We start from the raw sequence: 22,722 nt of genomic DNA on the forward strand, positions 1-22,722 counted from the left end.
GATTGACTCAGTAATTAAAAACTTCCCAACAAACTCAGTACCAGAGGGTTTCACAGGGATCAAGTCTCAATTAATATCCCAATTTTCGAGCATTCTTTAATTGAAGTTTTATGAAAGACATATTTTTAATGTTTATTAGAATTGTGAGGGAAAAATAAAAATTTGATGGTTTTCAAATTATGTCTAAGTAAGACTGGCTCCTTAATTTGTGGGATCCAGTGCAAAATTAAAATGCAGGACGTTGGTAAAGCATTCTTACAAATTTAAAAGAAAATGACGGCAGAACATTGAAACAAACACATAGTTTTCTAAGCTTGGGATTGTGCAAATACAGAGGTCTCATGCCAAGAAGCCAGGCTATCTCTAAGCTTACAATTAATTTGTTCTAGAATTTTATTTAATATTTGACTAAGCAAATGCCCAATGGAGGGAGAAATATAGCAGTAACCAAGAAAGAGAATACACACATTTTATCACCATATCACCTAAGAAACTGCTACAGAAACTTACATTATAATATATTTTTAAATGTTTTCATTTAATATCTAAAACCATTAATTACCAAAACATTCAAAAATCCAGGTTAGTAATCCATTTCATTGATATGTAAGATTGAGGAGGTAGTAAGTCTGCAGATTAAAGAAGGAAGAAATCATCAAATTTTCCATTAAATACAAATGAATCTAAGATATTATACTTTCTACTGGAAATAGAAAAATGATTGAGAAAGTGGAAGTTTATCAGACAAGATGTACAACTACAAGGGGCCATCCTGCAAGATGAGGTGTGTTTTAACAAGCAAGGTTTCTTAATTAATTATGGGCAATTCACTTTCTAATCAGATGTAAGTTATTGCACAAAAACAGGAAATAAATTATATTTGAGTTCTTACATTTTCTCATTTTAATTAGCACATATTGTGTGGTTTGCCTCAGCCCTTCCATAAATAATTTATTTCCTACTGCTCAAAGCTTCAATTTCTTCATCTCAAAAAGGAGAGGTTTCAGCTAATTGAGTTTTGAATGCTCTCCCAGTCCTAATTGAATTCAGTGTTACTTATTGGTAACGTACTGCCCACAAATTTCTGTGCAGGAGACTTCAGAATTTTAAAAAGAATAAGCCATGATTCCTGACCACAGAGAGGTTACAATCCAGAAGGCAAGGCTAGCCAGGTGCTCAGTAAGTACAATGTAAGACAGCTCCAAAATTCTCGATTTTTAATTCTAAACAAAAATCTTACCGAAGAAACACAGAAACTTTTAAGGTTGAGATATGATGTAAAATTAATAGACTGAAAGCGTGTAATACAAATCAATTTCCTTAAACCTTAGCTGTAGATGCTAGAGGCTTGAGTGAATTTTTTAAGCTATCTTATGTTGGACGTGACTGAGTGACTAAACACATAGCTAGTATCAGGGAAATTCTGCTGCCATGCCAACCATCCAAATGCCCAGGGTGGTATATACTTTATAAATGTGCTTTCTCTATAGTAGGGTGTGTTGACTGAATACATATCATGGACGCAGTTTCAGACCACATTTATCTTCATCACTGACTAGTGCAGCAAAGTGACCATGAGGCAAAACTCAGGCTTCATTATTTCACTTGTTTTGTATCCTGGGAAATTTTATTTGGTTGTCATCATTTTCAACATTGCATGACTTTCATTTCACATATTCGGTTCAGCTGATATAATCAAGATTCTAGTGCATCATTCATCTTTCAATAAAAAATGAAAATCTGGAAGATTAAAAAGTGACAGTTTAAAATAGAGCATGAAATACAACCAAAGTCACAGAAATTGAATTAATACGGTTTAACATGATTTTCAAAGGTCTCCAGTCTGGAGTTTGGGCCCAATTTCCTGGCTGGCTTAAAATGAGACCACGGATCTTAAATGATATGCCTGAGGAACAGCCATGAGTCAGTGCCTGAATGAGCCAGGCCTGTGAGCAGAGAGGGCACAAGAGATAATAAGCGTTGTAGGTTCCAAACTTCAAAACAATCAAGAGCAAGATTTTCATTAATAAAAAATGTGCTTACCTGAAATGACATCAACATGGAACATGTTAATAGTGGTTGTCATAGGGGACACAGATACAGAGATGAAAGTGAAATTTGCACAGTCGTGTCCGACTCTTTGCAACCCCATGGACTGTGACCATGGAATTCTCCAGGACAGAATACTGGAGTGGATAGCCTTTCCCTTCTCCAGAAATGGTAATTTGCAATTTGGAGTGTCTCCGGGAGCAATACCTGTAAGAGAGAGGAGCCAGGACTGGGAACAGGGAGAAATTGAACTATGATGCATCTACAACAGAGGCCTCAACCACTCCTCTCAGAGCCTCGGAGCTGGTTTGGTTCTCTAGACATATGTCCCAAATTAAAGCAAGGGGGATAGGCCCTTTTACGCTGAGGAGGGCCTCAGCTGGAAGCAGTCATTTCCTGGCAGGTGGGGACATGAATGCCTTGGTCCCAGACATGGGTCTGGACTGTGTACCTCAGAATCCACTAGAGTTCACCCTTTGCCTCACGCAGATCCACCTGTTTCCTCCCATCTGAGAAGAGTTCACCAGGATTCTGGGTGTTTTTTTCCCCAGGGAAAACTCAACATGAAGAAAGTTAACAGAATGACCTGCAGCCTACATCATCACAGGGAGTGTCAGGGCTGCAATGAATACTACCATTTCTTAGCTCAACTACTGATTCTAGATTACTCTCACCCCCAGCTAGCCCTGTGGCTAGTCTCCGGGGCTCACCTGATGTGATGACTCAGACTCTCATCCCATAACCTTCATAAAAACATGGCTTCTGAATTTCTCTAGCATCATAATCACCCAATAGAGAACTGGCTTCTGCACTTGTCTATTTACTATCAAAATTAGGAGAGAAGCAAGAGACACTCTAGTGAATCATGTGGGAACCAAATATTCTTTCCTGCCCTCATTGTGTAACAACAATCCTACCATCTGTCTCCCAGTCATTAGGATCAATTACCCCTGGTGCTTCTTCTTGTTTAACAGGTGTTCTTGGTACAAAGTAACAAAAGTTGCCAGGAGGCACCTAGTTGTGCTCACTCATGAAAGCCTTGGCCCTCTTGGAACCAGCTTCTTTGGACCAAGAGAGTCTTCCAGGGAAGGGTAGCACAGCTTTTCAACTTCATCTCTGAAATCAGTGGTAAACATAGAGAAAGCACAGGAGTGAAGGTTAGTGTAGAGATCATTTGTAGATTATATTATTAGTAGTATAAGGGAAGGTCGGTCAAATGTCAGAAGAAAAGTAAAATGGTTATGGTAGCAATTCAAGGAAAAACTGAAGAGGCCTAAGGCCAGTAATTAAAGGAGGACCAGTAATTAAGAAAGATCACCATCTAAAACATTAAAAATATGAGTGATGCTGAAGCTGAAGCACCAATACTTTGGCTGCTTAATGCCAACAGCCAACTTATTGGAAAAGACCTTGATGCTGGGAAAGATTGAGGGCAGGGGGAGAAGGGGGTGAAAAAGGATGAGGTGGTTGGATGGCATCACCAACTTAATGCACAGGAGTCTGAGCAAACTCCGGGAGATGGTGAAAGACAGAAAAGCCTGGTGTGCTGCAGTCCAAAGAGTTGGACACAACTTAGCGACTGAAAAAGATAGATGAATGGAAGGAGGCTCATAAGGGAGGATGGGAAACCTCAGGTCACTCCCATGACTCCAGCCCAACTTACTGCTAAGAAGGACAGAGGACACAGGAGAAAGAGCAGGTTTGATTCTTTTGGTTTATTTTCACATTGCCATAGGAGACAATATTTCAGGGTCACTTATTTAAGGTCACTGGCCCATCAGTGACATTGAGGGGGCTCCCAATTCTTTATTTGCTAAGTTTAAAGCCTCAGACCTTCTTTAAATGACCTACACATGGAAATTAGCTGTGCCTTGGCTTTCTGGGAACAGTAGCAAGCATAACTTCACATCTTTTAAATGTTTTATATCAATTACATGCCTCTAGAAAAAGTTAGTAATTTAAAGCAAAACTATGTCTTCCCTGTAATAGCTCCCAAATCTGTATTTCCTTCCTGATTTTTGCAACTATGTATTCCAAACTGCTTGCTGGACACTTTCACATGGAATTCATGCGAGCGTCTCAGATTCACATACCCAAATTCAACTAAGCCCCACCTCTGCCAGTTTTCCCTCATCTGCAAACAGGCTTCAGCTCCTGGAGCCTCTATTTCTAATAAAGGAAGCACTGTCCTCTCAGTTGGGTTTGCAGACCACAGTCCACAGGCCAAACTTAGCCTGTTCCTATATACCAAATTTTATGGCAATATAGCCAAATGAATTCATCTATATATTGTTCATGTCTGCTTTTGTGCCACAGTAGCTGAGTTGAGTGTAGTTGTGACAGAGACCCTTTGGCCCCGAAAGCCTTATTATTATCTGAACTTTTGTAGCGCGTTTGCCCTTACCTGCTCTAAGTCAGCTAGGATCAAAATCTTAGTCCTGTTAGACTTACTTCCCCATTTCTCTCACCTCATCTACTCCCTGCCCTTTAAACATTACAACTACAGATAACTCTCACTCCTGTGTCTCTGCTCTCTCTGAAGCTGACCTGTTTTAGCGCTCTGCAGACCCTTAGCATGCTCTCTTACAGAAAAACCTTTACAAATCTACCTAGCTTCTCTCTCTACCCTTGGTGATGTGATATTAGAGTCTCTCCCTCTGCGGTTTGTCGAGAGGGAAGGGAGGGAGGAGGAAGGGAGTGTGTGTGGGGTTGGGGTGGGGTGTTGGTTAGGGGAAGATTCACAGAAGAAAGAAATGATTCAGCTGATGAAAGATAAATAGGCACTTTGCAGCAAAACAAAGGACCAAGGGGCAGATGGCTAGAGATGTATAGTTGAAGATACTGCACAACTTTTAAAAAGGTGTTTTTGTGGACTAGCAAGTAGTTTGGTATGTCGGGAACACGGCAGGTGGGGAAAAAAGAACAATGTAGTAAGAGCATAATGAGCCTAGACTGAGAAGCCCATTCTAGAACCTTTGTTTAAACCATTATTTCCACCTTGGTCAGCCCACTCCTACTCACCATTCTAGGCCCAGCTGTGACGTATCTGGTTTCTTCCAATCAAGTCACTGTATTTTCCTGTGGATTCTAATTAATAATGCACTCTAATGTCTCCCATTTATCACTTTTCTAACTTGGGTGACGGTACGGCAGAATAGAAGCCCAATATTTATGTAGATGTGATAAACTTTTAGTAGGTAGTAATCTCTTCCTCTATAATCTCTTACCACCCTAGAGACCATCAGAGGTCCCCCTGCTTTTCTTGGATGTTGTCTTCCTCACTTATAGTATGGTTGCACCTTGGGAACACCGGAGACTTTTGCAAACTGTAAAGTGCTAAATAAAAACTAACATTTGTAGGGTACTTGAGTGACTGTTAGTTGCTCAGTCATGTCCAACTCTTTGCAACCCCAACTCTTTGCCAGGCTCCTTTGTCCATAGAATTCCTCAGGCAAGAACACTGGAGTGGGTTGATGTTTCCTTCTCTAGGGGATCTTCCCAACCCAGGGATCAAACTCAGGTCTTCTGCATTTCAGGCAGATTCTTTACCACTGAGCCTCCAGGGAACTTGGTAGAAGTTTATAACTTGAGAAAACACCTAACAACCTGCAAGTTTTTGCCTGTTTATTTACATATCTCCCTTACTGGACTAAACATGGAGGAGGAAACAGCACCCACTCCAGTATTCTTGCCTGGAAAACTCCATGGATAGAGGAGCCTGGTGGGCTACAGTCCATGGGGGTCTCAAAAAGTGAGACATGACCGAGCATGGAAGCATGCACTGGACTAAAAGATAACTTGAGATCAGATAGCAACTCTATCTTGTGCATTTTTATACCATCAGTACAAAAAGAATATTCATTATGTGTTTATAAAATTGTACAAATATTTTAAGTATATAATGCATCATGTCTTTAAATATGTGCATATTTTGACTTAAAAAAATACCTCATTGATTAAAAATGCTAAGCACCATCTGTTCCTTCAGTGAGTCATTATCCTTTTACTGGTGGAGGGTCTTGAATGGAAGTTGATGGCTGTTGACTGATCAGGGTGGTAACTGCTAAAGGTTGGAATGGCTGCGGCACTTTCTTAAAATAAGATGACAATGAGTTTTCTTCCTCAATTGACTCTTCCTTTCACAAGCAATTTCTCTATACAATGGAAAGCTGTTTGAAAATATTTTATCTACAACAGAACTTCCTTCAAACTCGGAGTCAGTCCTCTCAAACACTGCTTTATTTTATCTAACTTCATTTTATCTACTTTATCAACTAATTTTATGCAATATTCTAAGGCCTTTATTGTCATTTCAACAGTCTACAGTATCTTCACAAGGAGTAATTTACATCTTAAGAAACCATTTTCTTGACTCCTCTATAAATAGCAATTTCTTATTCTGTTAAAATTTTATCCTGAGATTGCAGCAATTAGGTCACATCTTGAGATCCCACTTCTAATTCTAGTTCTCTTGCTATTTCTACAACATCTGTAGTTACTTCTTTTACTGAAATCTTGAACCCTTCAAAGTCAGCCATGAGGGCTGGAATCAATATCTTCCAAACTTCTGTTATTGTTGATATTTTGATCTCTCCCCATGAATCATAAATATTTTACAATGGCATCTAGAATGGTGAATCTATTCCAGAAAGTTTTCAATTTATCCAGATCCAACAGAAGAATCACTATTTATGGCAGCTATAGCCTTACAAAATGTATTTCTTAAATAATAAGACTTTAGAGTCAGAATTACTTCTTAATCTATGAGCTTTAGAATGGATGTCATATTAGAGGCAGAAACACAACATTAATCTCATTGTCCGTCTTCATTAGAGCTCTTGGGTGACCAGGTGCATTATCAGTGAGAAGTAAAATTTGAAAGTAATATGTCAGAGCTGTACTACTACTACTACTACTACTACTACTACTACTACTACTAAGTCACTTCAGTCGTATCCGACTCTGTGTGACCCCATAGACGGCAGCCCACCAGGCACCCCCATCCCTGGGATTCTCTAGGCAAGAATACTGGAGTGGGTTGCCATTTCCTTCTCCAACCCATGAAAGAGAAAAGTGAAAGGAAGTCACTCAGTCGTGTCTGACTCTTAGCAACCCCATGGACTGTGGCCCACTAGGCTCCTGCGTCCATGGGATTTTCCAGGCAAGAGTGCTGGAGTGGGGTGCCGTTGCCTTCTCCATGTAGGTCTTAACTGTGGGCTTAAAATATCCAGTAAACCATGTTGTAAACAAATGTGATTTGTTGTTCCATTTATACAGCATAGATGGAGTAGTTGTAGCATAATTTTAAGGGCCTTAGGATTTTGAGGATGGTAATTGAACATTGGCTTCAACTTAGAGTCATCAACAGTATTAGCCCCTAACCCTGTCCTCTGAAGCTTTGAAGGAAGGCATTGACTTCTCTCTAGCTGTGGATGACATCTTCTTCCAAAATAAGGCAGTTTCATCTATATGACTATCTGTTGATTAGTGAATCCACCTTCATTAATCATCTTAGTTGGACTTTCTGGACAACTTGCTGCAGCTTCTACATCCACACTTGCTGCTTCACCTGAACTTCTATGTTATGGAGATGGCTTCTTTCCTTCAACCTCATGAACCAACCTCCGATAGCTTCAAACTTTTCTTTTGCAGCTTCCTCACCTCTCTCAGCCTATATAGACCGGAAGAGGGTTAGGGCCATGCTTTAGATTCAGCTTTAGATTAAGGGATGTTAAGGTTGATTTAATCTTCTATCCAGACCACTAAAACCTTTCTTCATATCAGCAATCAGGCTGTTCTGGTTTTGTTTTTTAAATTCTTATGTTCAATAAAGTAGCACTTTTATTTTCTTCAACAACTTTTCTTTTACATTCGTAACGTTACTATTTGTCTCAAGGTTTTTGTTCAGTTTCTCAGTCATGTCTGACTCTTTGAAACCCCAAGGACTGCAGCCTGCCAGGTTTCCCTGTCTTTCACCAGGTCTCCCATGTTGCAGACGGAATCTTTACCCACTGAGCCACACGGGAAACCTAAGAATACTGGAGCTGGTAGCCTCTCCCTTCTCCAGTGGGTCTTCCCAACCCAGGAATCGAATCAGGGTCTCCTGCATCGCAGGAGGATTCTTTACCAACTGAGCTATGAAGGAAGTCCAATGTTGATTACTCATTTTAAGTATAGCAGTTTGTACACATCGATCCCAAACTCCATAACTATCCCTCCCCTAAATGGTTCCCTCCTGGTAACCATAAGTTCCTTCTCTAAGTCTGTGAGTCTGTTTCTCTTTTGTAAATAAGTTCATTTGTATCATATTTATAAATTCTTCATTTAAGAGATATCATACAATATTTCTCTTCCTCTATCTGACTGATTTCACTCAGTATGACGATCTTTAGGTACACCCATGTTGCTGCAAACGGCATTATTACATTCTTTTTAATAGCCGAATAACATTCCATTGTGTATACATACCATATACTCTTTATCCATTCCTTTGTCAGTGGACATTTAGGTTGCTTCTGTGTCTTGGCTCTTGTGAACAGCATTGTTGCAATGAACATTAGGGTGCATGTATCCTTCTGGGCCATGTTTTTCTCTGGTATATGCCCAAGAGTAGGCTTGCAGGATCATAAATAGCTCTATTTTTAGTTTCTTAAGGAACTTCCATATTGTTTTCCATAGTGGCTGCACCAATTGCCATTCTCACCTATAGTGTGGGAGGGGTCCCTTCTCTCCACGCCCTCTCCAGCATTTGTTGATTGTGGGTTCTTTGATGACAGCCATTCTGACTGGTGTGAAGTGATATCTCATTGTAGTTTTTGATTTACATTTCTCTAATAATTAGTGATGTTGAACATCTTTTTATGTGTCTCTTGGCCATCCATGTATTTTTTTGGAGAAATGTCTATCTAGGTTTTCAGCCCATTTTCTGATTGGGTTGTTTGTTTTCATAATATTAAGCTGCATGAGCTGTTGGTAAATTTTGGAGACTAATCCCTTGTTGGTCACATCATTTGCAAATATTTTCTCCTATTCTGTGAGTTTTTTCATACTGTTTATGATTTCCTTTGCCATGCAAAAGCTTTGAGTTTAATTGAGTCCCATTTTTAAACTTCTGTTGTTATTTCCTTTACTCTCTGAGACAGATTGAAAAAGATATTGCTGAGATTTATGTCAGAGAGTGTAGACAAAACACTCTCTCACTGTCTTTAAAATACTGTGACCTTTAATTTAATTTTCCTTAGGGAGACTGTCACTTAAATAGTATTCTCAAATGGGATTTCCTGGACCATTATCACATATTTTTCCTACAATAAACTCATAGTTTATCTTTTGTAACAATATATGTCATTTGCAACTAATCTTCAATCCATTCCCTGCACTCTCTTTGCTCCCACAGGGACTATTGTATTCTCTATTATCAAGGTTCTCTTGCCTTCCAATTAAGTTTGGCCAGTCGGAAACTGTGGCACATCAGAGGGTTGTAGGAGTGAAATAATACGTCTCCATTGTTCTCTGCTTCAGGTGACATATCTAGCAGTAGCTGCATCTTTTCCATCTCCATTGATCTATTAGCTTCTGTGTTCCACGAGATACTCCTGAATCACTGCAGTAAGTTCCCATTTATGCTTAATGAGTTTTGTTGTTGTTATTCAGTTGCTCAGTCATATCTGACTCTTTGTGACCCCTTGGACTGCAGCACCAGGCTTTCCTGTCCTCCACCATTTCCTGGAGTTTTCTCAAACTCATTTCCATTAAATCAGTGATGCCATCCAACCATCTCATCCTCTTTTGTCCCCTTCTTCTCCTGCCTTCGATCTTTCTCAGCATCAGGGTCTTTTCAAATGAGTTGGCTCTTTGCATTAGGTGGCCAAAGTATCGGAGCTTTGGCATCAGTCCTTCCAATGAATATTCTGGGTTGATTTCCTTTAGGAGTGACTGGTTTGATCTCCTTGCAGTCCAAGGGACTCTCAAGAGTCTTCTCCAGCACTACAATTTGAAAGCATCAATTCTGCTGTGCTCAGCCTTTTTTATTGTTCAGTTCTCATATCCATACATGACTACTGGAAAAACCATAGCTTTGACTATATGGACCTTTTTAGGCAAAGTAATGTCTTTGCTTTTTAATACACTCTGTAGATTTATCATTGCTCTTCTTCCAAGGAATATCTTTTAATTTCTGTGTGTGTTTTTATTACCAGTTATCAAAATGACTTATCCTTAACTTTTCGTCACTTAATCATATTCCAGTGTAGCCTCGAATATTCACCTCTTTAGCAGGAAGTGATTTATCATTCTCCAGGTCTAATACAAAATGACAAGAGGAAAGAGTCACTCATCTTAGGGACATCGTTTACTATTTTCCTATAAAAGTTTTTTTCTAACTCTGAGCTAAGAAACAGAGAAGGCAATGGCACCCCACTCCAGTACTCTTGCCTGGAAAATCCTATGGACGGAGGAGGCTGGTAGGCTGCAGTCCATGGGGTCGCTAGGAGTCAGACAAGAGTCAGAGACTTCACTTTCACTTTTCACTTTCATGCATTGGAGAAGGAAATGGCAACCCACTCCAGTGTTCTTGCCTGGAGAATCCCAGGGACGGGGGAGCCTGGTGGGCTGCTGTCTATGGGGTCACACGGAATTGGACACGACTGAAGTGACTTAGCAGCAGCAGAGCTAAGAAAACATTACTTCAGTCTCTCAGGTATCTCCATCTCTCACAAGTCTTCACTGATTCTTTATGAAGCCACTGGAGAAAATAGAATCCATAATAAAGCCTAGGAATAAGAATTGTTGTTGTTCAGTTGCTAAGTTGTGTCCAACTCTTTGCGACCCCATGGATTGTAGCTGACCAAGCTCTTCTGTCCATAGGATTTCCCAGTCAAGAATACTGGGGAGTGCCATTTCTTTCACCAGGAGATCTTCCTGGATCAGGGATAACTCATGTCTCCTGCATTGGCAAGTGGGTTCTTTACCACTGAACCACCAGGGAAGCCCAGGAATAAGAATTAAAAGTTACTAAATAACTTAGTAAAACTATATATGTGCCAGGTATATATATTTGTAATATATATAAAAATATCACTGAGGAAGGCTTTCTTATCTCTCCTTGCTATTCTTTGGAACTATGCATTCAAATGGGTATATCTTTCCTTTTCTCCTTTGCCTTTAGTTTCTCCTCTTTTCTCAGCTATTTGTATCCAAAAAACATCTTCATGACCCAGATAACCACAATGGTGTGATCACTCACCTAGAGCCAGACAACCTGGGTTGTGAAGTCAAGTGGGCCTTAGGAAGCATCAGTACAAACAAAGCTAGTGGAAGTGATGGAATTCCAGTTGAGCTAATTCAAATCCTGATAGATGATGCTGTTAAAGTGCTGCACTCTGTATGCCAGCAAATTTGGAAAACTCAGCAGGGGCCACAGGACTGGGAAAGGTCAGTTTTCATTCCACCCCAAAGAAGCACAATGCCAAAGAATGTTCAAACTACCACACAATTGCACTCATTTCACATGATAGCAAAGTAATGTTTAAAATTCTCCAAGCCAGGCTTCAACAGTACATGAACCGTGAAATTCCAGATGTTCAGGCTGCATTTAGAAAAGGCAGAGGAACCAGAGATCAAATTGCCAACATCGTTGGATCATAGAAAAAGAAAGAGAGTTCCAGAAAAACATCTACTTCTGCTTTATTGATTATGCCAAAGCCTTTGACTATATGGATCACAATGAACTGTGGAAAATTCTTAAAGAGATGGGAACACCTGACCACCTTACCTGCCTCCTGAGAAATCTGTGTGCAGGTCAAGAAGCAACAGTTAGAACCAGACATGGAATAACAGACTGTTTCCAAACTGGGAAAGGAGTACGGCAAGGCTATATATTGTCACCCTGCTCATTTAACCTATATGCAGAGTACATCATGTGAAATGCCAGGGTAGATAAAGCACAAGTTGGAATCAAGATTACTGGGAGAAATAGCAATAACCTCATATACGCATATGACACCACCCTTATGGCAGAAAGTGAAAAGGAACTAAAGAGCCTCTTGATGAAGATGAAAGAGGAGAGTGAAAAAGCTGGCTGAAAATTCGACATTCAGAATACTAGATCATGTCATCCGGTCCCATCACTACATGGAAAATAGATGGAGGAACAAATGGAAACAGTTACAGACTTTCTTTTCTTGGGCCCCCAAATCACTGCAGATGGTGACTGCAGCCATGAAATTAAAAGACACTTGTTCCTTGGAAGAAAAGCTATGACCAACCTAGACAGCATAATAAAAAGCAAAGATATTACTTTACCAACAAAGGTCCATCTAGTCAAAGCTATGGTTTTTCCAATAGTCATGTATGGATGTGAGAACTGGACTATAAAGAAAGCTGAGTGCTGAAGAATTGATGTTTTTGAACTCTGGTGTTGGAGAAGACTCTTGGGAGCCCCTTGGATCACAAGGAGATCCAACCGGTCAATCCTAAAGTAAATTAGTCCTGAATATTCATTGGAAGGATTGATGCTAAAGCTGAAACTCCCATACTTTGGCCACCTGGTGCAAAGAAAAGACCCTGATGCTGGGAAAGATTGAAGATGGGAGGAGAAGGGGACCACAGAGGATGAGATGGCTAGATTGCATCACCGACTCAATGGACATGAGTTTGAGTAAACTCCAGGAGTTGGTGATAGACAGGGAGGCCTGGTGTGCTGCAGTCCATGAAGTCACAAAGAGTCAGACATAACTGAATGACTGAATGAAACTGAACTCCCGGATTGCAGGCAGATTCTTTACCAGCTGAGCCATCAGGGAAGCCCAAACTACTGAAAACATGTGTAGATTTAAAAGATAATAAATGAATTTTTTTGATAACCCTACCCAGCCTACTCAAGGACAAAGCACCTAGACTGATTATTTTTCCAACTGTAAATGTATCAGTTTGTCCACAAATACATAAAGACAGAATTTACTCTTCCCTGCAAGGTTGGTTGGAGAAAGATATGACAACTCGCTCCAGTATTCTTGCCTCGAGCATCCCATGGACAGAGGAGCCTGGCAGGCTACAGTCCATGGGGTCACACAAAAATCAGACAGGACTCAAGCAACTTATTACACAATGTTGGTAGTGACTCTATTTGTCTGGAATTGCAGTTTTCTCTCTCCAGTCCTGTTTTATTCCCCTTCCCTTTATAGACATGTGTAGCACAAATTCCATTTCAGTGTACTTCTGGAGAATCCACCCACCAATATCAGATGACCCTCCTACACAAAAAATGTAGTAAAAACAAACTTACTGTTATCAAACTGCTCAGACTGTTTTTTCCTTTTCTCTCTTCTTGTAAGTTGGTTCTATTGCAAATGATAGTGTGTCCCTAGGCCTGGGCCTGGAGATGAGCACATGTGTATGGGCAAATAATTTTGATGAATAAAAAGTATAGCCTTGTTTTTTTTTTTTTTAACCAATTTAATTAAATACAAATACACATGCATAATGGGCTTCCCTGGTAGCTCAACTGGTAAAGAATCCACCTGCAATGTGAGAGACCTGGGTTCACTTCCTGGGTTGGAAAGATCCCCTGGAGGAGGGCATGGCAACCCACTTCAGTATTCTTGCCTGGAGAATCCCATGGACAGAGAAGCCTGGTGGGCTACAGCCCATAGGGTGGCAAAGAGTCAGGCATGACTGAGCAGCTAAGCACAGCACAGCACAAATGTGCATGCTAAGTCACTTCAGTCATGTCTGACACTTTGTGACACTATGGACTATAGCCCATCAGGCTTCTCTGCCCATGGGGTTCTCCAGGCAATAATACTAGAGTGGGTGGGCATGCCCTCCTCCAGGGGATCTTCCTGAATCAGGGAGCGAACACGTGTCTCTTACATCTCCTGCATTGGCAGGCAGGTTCTTTACCTTTAGTGCCACCTGAGAAGCCAAAATACAAGCAGATATTTTGACAATTTCTAGAAAGGGCATTAGAAATAAATGGTGTTATTTTAAATAACCAATAACATGATAAAAATTTAACAGTCTCCAGTGCTATCAAATCTCAACACTTCCTCAGAATGAAGCATTCTGCAGTGAGAAAGCACCCTCATATCAGGCTTTAACTGAGGTCCACATCCTCGGGGTCATTTCTTTACAGTGTGTAAGGCTCTCCTGAGGAACTTGAGAATCCCGTTATTAAACATGACTTGAGTGAGACTCATGAGTTGGCATTTTAACCAGTACCCATATGCTTTAACTGCATGATCAGAGAGAACATTTTTTTTTGTTTGAATGCAATTGCTTTACAGTGTTGTGTTAGTTTCTGTTGTACAACTGCATGATATAGCATACACACACACACACACACACACATATATATACATATACATATATCCTCTCCTATTTGAGCCTTTCTCCCACTCCCCTCACCCACCAAACCCTTCTAGGTCATCACAGAGAACCTAGCTGAGCTCCCAGTGCTATACATCAGCTTCCTGCTGCTGCTGCTGCTGTTGCTAAGACGCTTCAGTCGTGTCCGACTCTGTGCGACCCCATAGACGGCAGCCCACCAAGCTATCTATTTTACACGTGTGAAAGTGAAAGTTGCTCAGTCCTGTCTGACTCTTTGCGACCTCATATACTGTGCAGTCTATGGAATTCTCCAGTTCAGAATACTGGGGTGGGTAGCCGTTCTCTTCTCCAGAGGATCTTCCCAACCCAGGGATTGAACCCAGGTCTGCCACATTGCAGGCGAATTCTTTACCAGCTAAGACACAAGGGAAGCCCAAGAATACTGGAGTGGGTAACCTATCCCTTCTTCAACACATCTCCCCAACCCAGGAATCAAACCAGCATCTCCTGCATTGCATGCAGATTCTTTACCAGCTGAGCTACCGGGGAAGCCCCATTTTACACATGGTATACATGTCTATGCAACTCTCTCAGTTTATCCCCCACTCTCCTTCCCACCCACACTGTGTCCACAAGCTCATTCTCTATGTCTGCAACTCTATTCCTGTCCTAAAGGAATGAAATTGAGTCAGTTATAATGATGTGGAGGAACCTAGTCTGTCAGAATGAAATAAACTGCAAAGAGAAGAACAGATTCATATATTAGCACATATATATGGAATCTAGAAAAATGGTACTGATGAACCTGTTTGCAGGATAGGGTTAGAAGGAGAACATTTTTTAAAAAAACTATTCTAGGCTCACTCAAAGTTCTTCACTGATGAAAAAAAGAACCAAGTAATGTCTTCTATTTTGATCAAAGGAATAGAAAAACTGGAATATAAAAACCTCTGGCCTTGACAGAGTAGGGTTACCAGATTTAGCAAATAAAAATATAGGACATCCAGTTAAATTTGAATTTACTATAGGTATATCCCATGCAATATTTGGAAGACATTTATAGTAAAAAAAAAAAAAAGTTATTCATTGTTTAACTGAAATTCAAATTTAAAAAGATATGTGGTCTTCCTGGCCTTTCCCGGTGGCTCAGCAGAAAAGAATCCATGCAATGCAGGAGTTGCTGGAGATATAGTTTCGATTCCTGGGTTGGGAAGATCCCCTGGAAGAAGGCATGGCAACCCACTCCAGTATTCTTTCCTGGAGAATACCACAGACTGAGGAGACTAGTAGGCTACAGTCCATGGGTTGCAAAGAGTTGGACACAGTAAGTGACTTAGCACGCACCCAAGCGTGTGGTCTTCTTATCTGGTAAACTTATTACAGAAAGGTCAATCAGATTTCAATTCAATGTGTTTTAAGGTTCCACTCATGTTTGTCTAGGCCTGAATGGGTCTTTTGAAGGGGGATGATAGCACCTTTTTATTACAAAAGTTTTCAAAATAAAAAAACCCACAGAAAACAAGGAAACATAATTCTGCACAATTCACAGGAGACGTGTTGCTGGACTCCACCAGTGTGCTCCACGTGACCTACAGATGGTCTCTTTCCTGAGACACTCTGGGCTGCTGAGCTCCTTACCATGAAGAAACCAAAATTAGCTCTGAACAGGATTGATCTTGGTGCTTTTCAGACAATAATTTTAAAAGGGATTTATTTTCTGATTAAAACAAAATCCTGCTTATCTTGATATCAGACTTCCAGCTGATTCTGTTTTTCATTGAACAGTCTTAAATTTACAATTAAAGGGAAAAACTCAGATTTAGAAAATAGCTGGTACTGGCACATGTTCTGTGCCTCTTGGTGTGGCCTTGTGAGTCGAATTACCCTTCTTGCCTTTAAGAGTGTTAATTATAATTTGTTCTGGCTGGTGGGTTAGTTAGAGCAGAGATGATATTGGTTGACTATGAGAATTCAATGCACTGGGAAACTGTGTTAGATGGAAAATTCTACAAACTGAAAACCAGGACTGGGAGCATAAGCCCTCTGCCCTTTAATGGTCCCAAAGGACTCCACTCACAGGAAGATGGACCTTCTGCAATGAGGAAATGGCTACCTGTGCTTTGGGGCTTCCCAGAAGCTAGCTCAGGCCTCATCTTCTGATCTAACTTCCTGTTTCTTTCCTTGCTGGGTATGAGCAGCAAAGAAAGTAGAAGTGAGGCCTGAGGACTCAGACTGGGGCCCTGGACTTCTACCTGGCAGCAGCTCTCTGTCTGCCTGGTTTCTCCCCAGCTACTGTGGAAGTAACTTCTTCAGACCCTGATCTGCTGTGCAGTTGACACCTGCTCTGTCTCCTAACATCTTTGTAAGCATATTAGTTTGCCAGCTGCCATAACGAACTACCACAAACTGAGTGGCCTAAACAATAGGAATTTATCATTTCATAATTCTACAGGCTAGAAGTCTGATATCAAGGTGTCCACAGGCCCATGCTTCCCCCGACAGTGCAAAGGAAAACCCACTCAAAGCCTCTCTCCTAGCAGCTGGTGGTTTGCTGGCTATCTCTGACATTCCTTGACTTATGCTGCATCAACCCGATTTCTGCCTTCATGTTCACATGATGTTCTCCTCGTGTGTACACCAGTCATGTTGGATTAGGGGCTACTCCAGTATAACCTCATCAAAAACTAACTATATCTGCAACAAATCTTTTTCCAAATAAGATCACATCCTGAGGTACTGGAGTTTAGGACTTCAACCTACGGATTTGGGAGCAACACAATTTGATCCATAATGGTAGAACTCAAGAGAAATGGCAAATATGAAAGCACACTAAAACTTTAAACATAATATGTGAATACTGTCAGGAGGAGCAGGGTAGAGCCTTCTTTGATTTTCTGAGATTTGCACAAAGGAAGAAATTTTCACCATTATCCCTACACAGTGAATTCTTATTTTTCTCTCTCTGCAGGATCCTTTCCTCTAGGGTGGGAGATGAATCCTTCAGAAAAAAGCAATAAAGATTTTATGCAAGAAAATAAAAGAAAATTTGGAATGCAAGATTATATACAAAAGTAAGTACTTGTATATAAGGAGCCAAAGAAAATTGAAGTTACACAATAAGTTATCCTCTTGAATTATTTATAGTCACTCTATTTGTTGGTGCTTACCGTATGCCAGATACCATGCTACACATTGTGAGTATGTTATTTCATCCTCGTAACAACCCTTCGGGCAAATATTATTAGGCCCACTTTTAAAGTGAAATGATGACACTGAGGCTCAGATACTTCAAAATCAGAAGTCACCCAGCTCAGAGGCATGGGAGTTGGCAGCGAAATCTAGGTCTAGGCTTGAAGCCCATCCTCTTAACCACTATGCCCTGAGTAGGGGTTAGAGTGGGCAGTTGGGAATGGAGGTGAGGGATAGGAGAGAGACAAGGGGACAGGTGCGAAAGATATTATAAAAGAGGAATAGAGAAGACTGAGAACAGGCTAGATTTGAGAGGGAAGCAGGAGTTGGCAGGATTCTCCTGAGAGAGCAATGATAACTTTGACAGGAGGAAGGAAATGCAGAGAGAGAGCAACTGGGGACAAGAAAGGAAAGGGCAGGGGGAGCCCAGCCTGGGCCTCATCATCTCAGGAGCAATAAGCAGAGAGACCATGGTGCCAGCAATCCAGAAATCCATGGGCAGAGATGCAGAGGAAAAGTCAAGTGTTGCAACAGACACAGGAGAAGTTGGAAGGAAGTGAGAAACATTAGGCTTAAGTTTTCCTAGTTCTGAATTTTCAGAACTTTCTCTTATAAGAAGCCTCTTCAATTGTGTTTACTAATGATTGTTAAGAGGGTAGGGGGTGAATTATATTTGTTCACCACTGCCCAGTTCAAATTTGATCTTTTTAGATTAAATTTCTCCCTACACTTGTTTTTTCTCAAGAAAAGACAAAACAACTTAAGTTACAAAGTGTCCAAAAAAAATAAACCTCTATTGCTTATTTCCATTAATGTCTGCCTTATTCACCAAGAATCAAGGGGATTTAGTATTTCTCTTTGTCTTATTAGTGATTTGTTATATGATATTAGGTGCTTAATGTAATTTGTTTCTTATTTTTCTAGTTATAAAATAAATCTTTGACCATATAAGGATTTTGCAAATCTATGGAACATGAGGCCAAGTGAGCAGTTTTAACATTAAAGCTTTATGGAATAATGTGCATGCATGCTCAGTCACTCAGTCGTGTCCTGCTCTTTGTGATTCCATGGTCTGTAGCCTGCCAGGCTTCTTTGTCCATGGAATTTCCTAGACAAGAATACTGGAGTGGGTTGCCATTTCCTTCTCCAGGGATCACCCGACCAAGGGATCTCAGTAGATGCAGGAGATTGAACTCGCATCTCCTGTATTTCCTGCATTGACAGACAGGTTCTTTACCACTGAGTTACCAGAGAACAAATATTTATGTAAATCCAAACATATACATCTTAAATTAACTCAAATTCACATGTGGGAAAAAGATAGTATTAGATGATCTCTCACAATGTAAATTCTATAATTCACTACCTAATGAATCATGCAGAGAAGGCAATGGCACCCCACTCCAGTACTCTTGCCTGGAAAATGCCATGGACGGAGGAGCCTGGTAGGCTGCAGTCCATGGGGTTGCGAAGAGTCGGACACGACTGAGTGACTTCACTTTCACTTTTCACTTTCATGCATTGGAGAAGGAAATGGCAACCCACTCCAGTGTTCTTGCCTGGAGAATCCCAGGGATGGGGGAGCCTGATGGGCTGCCGACTATGGGGTAGCACAGAGTTGGACACGACTGAAGCGACTTAGCAGCAGCAGCAGCAGCAGCAGCAGCAGCAATGAATCATGTACTTAAGAATACTGAGAACATTTTGACATCTCAGCACCTTATAATGTCTCATCTCTTCTCTCCTACCCTCATAAACACTCCTACCTTCTGCTGTCAATAGCTACACACCCACAGAATGAAAATTTTCTATATTATCTATCTTTTAAATCTGTCTCTGTTCCCTTCTAATAGCTTGATAACTAAGTCTGATTAATCTCACTTATTTTTGTTCTTTTTTATTGAATTGGTATCCTGAAAAAGTGTGAAATAGTCACCTTTAAGGAGATTGTTGCTAGTTCTTTGTTGATTACCATTCTCTACTAAGCCATGAGCAGGTAACAGTTGTTTCAATTTTAGGGCACAGTCCCTGTACAGGAGATAGACAGACATTAATCAGTCTCAGTGTATTCCAGCAGTGGTTCTTAAAGGTGATCTCTAGACCAGCAAAATAAGCATCACTTGGAAAACTTTTTAGAAATGCAGATTTTTCAGACCCACCTTAGAGCCACTACATCAGCAACTAGGAGTAAAGGAAGGATTAGGCCCAGTACTCTTCAGTCCAAAAAGTTCTCTGGATAATTCTGATATACACCCTACAGTTTGAGAACCAGTGTATTAGAGTAACAATTGACTCAGCATAGAATGGAAGACTCTTCTTTTCAGAACAAAGTTAATATTCCCTGCTGTACATTAGGAAGACTGGGGTTCATCAGAAGAGCTTTTGCTATTCAATTGTTTTAGGAGAAATGGTATCCTCCCTCTGCCATGAGCTGAGAAGTAAGAGGGAAGATCAGAGTCATCATGGTAAGGTGATAGTAACATATGCACACAGCACACGAGGCACATAGCATGTAGCAATGAAGCCCACATCTCTGGGCCCTATAGGTAGCAGTCTATAAACACATTTCGTACCAAAAATTGTCACATCTCGGTAGCAGAGGCAAGTAAACTTTTTCTGTAACAGGTCAAATAGTAAGTATTGTAGGCTTTGGAGGGTCATTGTTCTCTGTCACAACTACTCAATTCTGCCACAACAATGCAACAACAATCCTGAACAGTATGTAAAGGAGCATTTACTGAGTTTCAGTAAAACTTTACTTTGTAAAAAAATGGTGGGTTGGATTTGGCCCCTGGGCCATAGTTTGCCAGCCTGCTTTATAATGCTTCCGTTTAATGAATTTTTAAAAGGACTTAACTATTTTTTCCCAGTTGATTGTTTAGTGATTAATCAGATATTTAACTGCCATTCCACTAACAATTCATTAACTAGTTGCAAATCATTAAAAGCAATCCCCCAAAATCCAATGTCCCTCTTTTGCATTGTTGGTGGTTGATCTGTAAATAGGGCTTCCCAGGTGGCTCAGTGGTAAAGAATCTGCCTGCAATGCAGGAGACATAGGAGATGTGGGTTTGATCCCAGGTCAGGAAAATCCTTTGGAGAGGGATGTGGCAACTCATTCCAGTATTCTTGCCTGGATAATCTCATGGACAAAGGAACCTGTCAGGCTAGAGTCCATGAGGTCGCAAAAGAGTTGGACATGACTGACCATGTGCAATCTGTGAACAATCAACCAAAGCATAGGGTTGACCAAACTCAACTTTATGCCTGATTTTCCACCTAATGTGCAATGGGAACAAATGTTCTGCCTTCATAGACATACTTTTAAATAGTTTGAGTTTACCACTCTTATCATACTATGGTATACCAATATATAAATTAATCTCACAGGGCATAAAAAAAAATATAAATTAATTTACCTTACAGCTGTGGCTCCTACAACAACCATTTTAGCTGCTGTTCTAATGTACAACTCTTATTCAAAAGCTGCCTCTACAAAGTAGGTTATGGATACCCTGCCTCACCAAAAGTTATTGATGAAACATCGTTAACAGGGTTTATCTGTTTAAAACTTTGACTGAAAAAAAGGAAAGATTACATTTCCTTGCTGTTACTGCAAGTGATGCCATGCAAGTAAATTTAATACATGCTATCAGTGTCTCTTCCTTTTTAGCAGGTTAGTGAGCCTAGGTAGAGAAAAAGAAGGACCCAAGATGGTGGTTTAGTGCTTAGTTGTGTGAATACATCCCAGAAACATGAGCAGTTGGGCTCATTTCATAAATGTAAAAAGAAAAGAAAAAACTCTAGACATCTTTCCAAGTACAATAAGAAAACACGTTGGGTAATTTTGAAATTTCCCACCCTTCGCTCTTGTCCCAAGTGAAAGCATATGCCAGAGTAATAACTTGAACTTCTTCTGAACTTTGAGTTAGATTCGTGCTAACTTTCCTTATACTGTTATTCTTTCAGTATTATCTGTATTATCCTTCTGTCCATTCATAATTAGTACTCAACTGAATTTTTGCAGAATACAATACTTAATGAAGAGCCAAGTCTTGGGCTATTGATGTTTCCACCAACTTGATAAATATTTTGTCACTATGTATCGAGTGGAAAATGGGCGCCACAGAGATAATGGCCTATTGTGTTTTAGAATGATTTCTTTTTTATCATTATTATTATTACTTAGGAAACTATCCTAAAGTATTAAGCATTCTTTTGCACTATCCTGCCACATGGCTTTGTCTCAGTGCACGTATGCCACAGGCTGGCAGTCTCAGGGAACTAAATCGCCAGGAACAGCTCTCAGTCAGGGATCCCTGAAGTTGAAGGGCAAACATCAGCTTCTTCCCACTGCATGTCTGATAAATCTTGATGTGTTTCACATCTAGTGCCGCAGAGAGATTGAGCCCCAGTTGTTCACAGCAACAACCTGCTTGATAATGAGCCTCCTTCACTTCTCTGTCTTGTTTTCTGCTCCCCTACTGATACCCTCTGAGATCACTTCCTAATAAACTACTCACACTCAAATATGGGAAAACAGGAATCATGCACAGGATATATTTTACATATTGATACAAGCATGCAGGAAATTCAAATTTGACTTCTCTTCTTCTTGTTTTCTTAGGGAGGTAAACTGAGAAGAAAATGGGGATTAAATCCCCTAAAATGGACTCACTAGAGGGCTCTCAAGTCTGTATCCCTTGGAGAAGTCACAAACTGAGACAGATGTGCTGCTGCCTGGAATTGTTGTGGTAAAAATTATCTGAATCTCAGATTTCCAATTTATATAGCCTAGCTGAGTTTGACAAATCAAAACACTGAGACCCGTCTGTGAGAATTGATTTGGATCTTTCTTACCATCTGCTTATTGAATTCTGTGGCCTGAAGATAAAGAGATAAAACTCTCAATGATAAAATTACTAAACTGAAAACCAGAGTTGGGATACTTATTCCAAAGCATATTGAGTTCATAATATGAGTCAGAGCCTTGTTTGACCTTTACAATGACCTGTAGATTTAGAGAGATTATAAACTCCATTTTATAGATAAGAAAACTGAGGTCAGAAAAGTTAAGTAACTTGCCTAAAATAACAGCCAGTAGAGCCAGGCTTGCAAGCCAGGATCTTCTCAGTCTAGAACCGAGCTGTAGCCAGT

At 40.4% G+C, this 22,722-nt stretch overlaps 2 long non-coding RNA genes across 6 annotated transcripts; one reads left to right on the forward strand and one right to left on the reverse strand.

The window, feature by feature from the left end:
- Window positions 1-1,302: 1,302 nt before the first annotated feature.
- LOC147350281 (uncharacterized) lies at window positions 1,303-4,613 on the reverse strand. Of its 4 annotated transcripts, XR_015148695.1 has the most exons (4): window positions 4,454-4,613; window positions 2,998-3,165; window positions 2,044-2,256; window positions 1,303-1,740 (listed from the first exon to the last, which is right to left on the reverse strand). It is a non-coding gene; the product is annotated as an uncharacterized LOC147350281 (long non-coding RNA). The 4 variants fall into 4 exon arrangements; XR_015148694.1 differs by lacking the exons at window positions 2,998-3,165; window positions 4,454-4,613 and adding an exon at window positions 2,760-2,958 and having other exon boundaries at window positions 2,044-2,278; XR_015148693.1 differs by lacking the exons at window positions 2,998-3,165; window positions 4,454-4,613 and adding an exon at window positions 2,760-2,956.
- On the forward strand, window positions 3,072-22,504 carry LOC147350282 (uncharacterized). 2 transcript variants are annotated; one of them, XR_015148697.1, is made up of 4 exons: window positions 3,073-3,206; window positions 9,571-9,657; window positions 17,345-17,447; window positions 22,193-22,504. It is a non-coding gene; the product is annotated as an uncharacterized LOC147350282 (long non-coding RNA). The 2 variants fall into 2 exon arrangements; XR_015148698.1 differs by lacking the exon at window positions 9,571-9,657 and having other exon boundaries at window positions 3,072-3,206.
- Window positions 22,505-22,722: the final 218 nt, after the last annotated feature.

The sequence above is a fragment of the Bos grunniens genome, chromosome 20, assembly GCF_055505025.1.
Source record: "Bos grunniens cultivar Pamir isolate PY7600 chromosome 20, Bosgru_T2T1.0, whole genome shotgun sequence".
NCBI classification, from domain to species: Eukaryota; Metazoa; Chordata; class Mammalia; order Artiodactyla; family Bovidae; genus Bos; species Bos grunniens.